Source organism: Lathyrus oleraceus, chromosome 6 (genome assembly GCF_024323335.1).
Source record: "Lathyrus oleraceus cultivar Zhongwan6 chromosome 6, CAAS_Psat_ZW6_1.0, whole genome shotgun sequence".
Lineage (NCBI taxonomy): Eukaryota > Viridiplantae > Streptophyta > Magnoliopsida > Fabales > Fabaceae > Lathyrus > Lathyrus oleraceus.
In genome coordinates, this window is record NC_066584.1 from 163,102,124 (window position 1) to 163,106,091 (window position 3,968).

At 40.2% G+C, this 3,968-nt stretch overlaps 1 long non-coding RNA gene across 1 annotated transcript; it reads left to right on the forward strand.

The window, feature by feature from the left end:
- The first annotated feature begins 200 nt into the window (after nucleotides 1–200).
- LOC127093405 (uncharacterized) lies at nucleotides 201–1,505 on the forward strand. The gene is made up of 2 exons (XR_007792536.1): nucleotides 201–791; nucleotides 837–1,505. It is a non-coding gene; the product is annotated as an uncharacterized LOC127093405 (long non-coding RNA).
- The last annotated feature ends 2,463 nt before the right edge of the window (nucleotides 1,506–3,968 follow it).

The window sequence follows — 3,968 nt, forward strand, 5'->3', positions numbered from 1 at the left end:
TCTAGAGTTAAAATCAAATAGAGTTCTAATATTGAAAATAATTATCACATGAACTTCTAAACAATTAGTAAACTATCAAAATAAAATCGAATAGAATTCCAAAGTTCAAAGCAATTATTATATCCTAATTAACATTCTAAACAAAATTATTCTAATTAAATTCTAAACAAAATCCTAATTACCATTACTATTATTGACTATTGCTGTAGCTAATTAACTAAAAATGGAATTGAATCCATCCCCGAAGAAGGCATGGGCCTGAAACTACCTAGGCCCCAACTGAAGGAGGGTGTACTGTTAGACAGGTATAAAGTAAAACAGAAATTGCTTTAGGCTTTAGATCCAAGAATGAGCCCACTAACATCCAAACATAGAAAAATAATCTTGCTGAAATAAAACAGAGTCAAAAGCCATGAGAACAAAATCCAGAAAAATACCTTAGATGCACTTCGGAAGAAATTTCAGCGAATCGGTACAATCCTCCATCGTCTTCTTCACGGCTGGCTGAAACACCTCCGGTATCATCACGATGGATCCCTGTGAAAAAGCAATTGCTTCATAATCGATTGCGCTTTCAAATCCGTGCCGTTCTTATCCACACATGAAGTCTCCGAAACTTCCACTTGATTCTCACTCCGCTCCTCTGCTTCTGTTCGTTTTTCTGTGGATTGAAGATTTGGTTTGGCGGTTCGATGAAGATTGGTGCGGTTTGTTGTGATTTCGTGTGGTGAAGGTTGAAGGTTCGGTGAACGGACATTACGGTTACGGTTACAGATTCGCAATGGTTGAAGGTTTGGCCAATGGAGATTACGGTTACGGATTCGCAATGGTTGAAGGTTTGGCCAATGGAGATTACGGTTACGGATTCGCAATGGTTGAAGGTTTGGCCAATGGAGATTACGGTTACGGATTCGCAATGGTTGAAGAATTGAGGTTGAAGGAGTGGAAATTACGGTTATGGAGGTTGTAAGAGGGTTTTGGTTGAAGCATTGAGGTTGAAGGAGAGGAAGAATCTGGAAAAAATATTTGAGAGCGGGAAGAAGAATTTATAGAGTTAAGTTTGATTTTTCCATTGCCGTTTATTTCATTTCTATTACCGTTTTGCAGTTTGCGTTGTGTGATGCGTTTTAGTCGCAGATGGTGCCGTTTGGATTGAGGCTTGTAGCAGTTGCTCATGCGGTTGCAGCTTCCGTTAGCTGCATTTCAAGCCTTGCATTTTGTTTGGCTCGCGTGGAATTGCCTAGCTGCGGTGGCAGCCTCATTGCCGTTTCCACGCTCTTGGCTTACGCTTGGAGCTTGTTGGAATTATGCAGCTTTTCACTTGCCTTGGCTTGAAGCCTTGAATTGTAGCTTGTATTGCAACTTGTGCGTTTGCAGCTTCTCTTTTCTTGCCGATCAATTTTGCACGTGGACACTGAAGCCTGCTGGAAAATTGTGGCTACTCTTCATTGTTATTATTATTTTTAATTATTTAATAAGCAATGATAAAAAAAGGTTATGGATTATATTGGATAATGCAAATTGAATTGAATTGAATTAGAAAATGTGGATTAGTAACAAATGGATTTAAAACATGGACATCAAATGGTTTATGATTTTTACTGGTTAATGGATGTGGAATTAATTTGGTTAATTGAAAATGGAAATGGAATGGTTAATTGGTTTGTATAAATGTGGATTTAAAAAAAATAGAAATTTGAATTGAATTTTGATATGGGAATTGGATATAGATTTTGAATAATATGGATTAAATTGGATAAAATGGAAATTGGGATTATAAGATGAAAAAGGATTCAAATGGATTAATTTGTTTTTATGGATATGGATGGAGTTGATTTGGTTAGACAAAATGGATATGAACTTGGTACATGGCTAATGGATAATTGAATCAACAAAAAAAGGTGAATGGGCTTTATTGCAAATGAATAAGTTTGGCCCGATTTGATATGAAATGAAATTCTAAAATTAAGTTGAAACTTCTAAAACCAATTTGACATGAAATGATGAAATGATTCCTAAAACTGATTAAATTTCCCAAACCAATTCGATTTTTCAAGAGGATGCCTGCTTGTGGCGAACCATGCTTAATGAAATGAATGAATGAGGATGATATGCAAATATGTGGGATTAGTGACCTATAAAATCAATGTGAAGGGTGAGGCAAATTTCGGGGTATGACAGCTGCCCCTATTTAATCTTCTCGGACCTGAATGTATGGATAGTAACGACTTCCAAACAATAAAGGTAGGAGATGATTAAATACTTGAATAACAGGAAATTTGTCCGCCATGAACAAATGGAAAGCAATGTGAAGATAGGTCACAATGAGGTCTTCTTCACTGGGATATGTGGGAGAACAAACATGTCCTTGCGCAGGGCAGTTGTTGGGAATAGGAATGTTATTTGGTAAATGGATATGTGAGGGATTAGATATGCATGACGTATGCCGTATGCTATGCAATATGATTGATGATTTTTTTCATTTTATCTCTACTACCAAGTTTTGGCAGGCACCGAGAAAGAATTTTCCGCTGGGGATATCTCCTTGGTAATTATTCTTTTTTGGGCTGGTTTTCCAGGCGAATCCTAGGATTCAGGATGGCGGATGACCTTACTGAGACGACAATAGGCGAGTGGAAGGTAAATTATTAATCGACAACTCTGAGGTTGGGGACAGAAACAAAAGCGACACTGATTGCTGGGGATTGAAATGTCTGACCTCAATACCGCGACTGGGGTACAAACTGGACATTCTCGACTCTGCGGTTGGAGACAAACTATGATCAACATCGGTTCTGAGACTGGAGAAGGGGTAGGCGTCAACTCTGAGGTCGGGTTTGCAGACGAACATCAACTCTAAGGTCGGGAACAAAGGTAGTAGGCGTCAACTCGGAGATTGGGTTTGAAGTTATCAACTCTGAGGTTTGAGAATAAGAAGATGATACAACAACTCGAAAGTCGGGAAAAAGGTAGCCATTCCGCTCTGAGGCTGGGGATAAAAGGTAGTCGTCAACTCTAAGGTTGGAAAAAGATAGTCGTTCAACTCGGAGGTTGAAGAAAGATAACTATTCAGCTCTGAGACCGGGGAATAAGGAAATTACAACTCTGAGGTTGGGGGTAACATGGTACATTCACTCTGAAGTGTAAAAAGGTAGGTACTCAACTCCGAGGTCGAAAAAAAGGTGATCGTCAACCCTAAGGTTGGAAAAAGTTAGGTCCTAAGCTCTGAGGCTCGAAAGGGATACACCAACTCCAAAGTTAGAAAAATGTAACTGCCCAACTCTGAGGCCGGGAGCGAAAAATGGTGAACGTCAACTTTGAGGTTGGAAACAAGCAGATACTCAACTCTAAGATTGGGAGAATAATCGGTAAACAACAATTCTGATAACTCTGAGGCTGGAAAAGGAACAACAACTCTGAGGTCGGGATAAGGAAAGGCAACATACAACTCTAAGGTTGGGGTGATACGATAAGCAATGACAATTCTGAGGTTGAAAAGGGCGATAACACTAAGGTCGGAAAAGGGACGATAACACTGAGGTTGGAAATGGGGCTACAACACTGCGGTTGGAAAAAGTTACGACAACACTGTGGTTGGAAAAAGGGACGACAACACTGAGGTTGGAAAAGGGACGACAACAGTGAGGTTGGAACTAAGAAAGGTTACCATCAACTCTGGGGCTGGGACAAGGAAAGGTGAACATACAACTCTGAGGTTGGTTAATGAGAAAAGTGACAACAACTCAGAGGCTGGAAAAGGGATAACAACACTGAGGCTACAAAAGGGCAACGGCTACAACACTGCGGTTGAAAAAGGGGTAGCAACACTGCGGTTGTAAATAGGGACGACAACACTGAGGTTGGCGAGAGGGGCGACAACACTGCGGTTGGAAAGAGGGACGACAACATTGAGGTTGGAGAGAGGGATGACAACACTGAGGTTGGAGAGAGGGACGACAACACTGAGG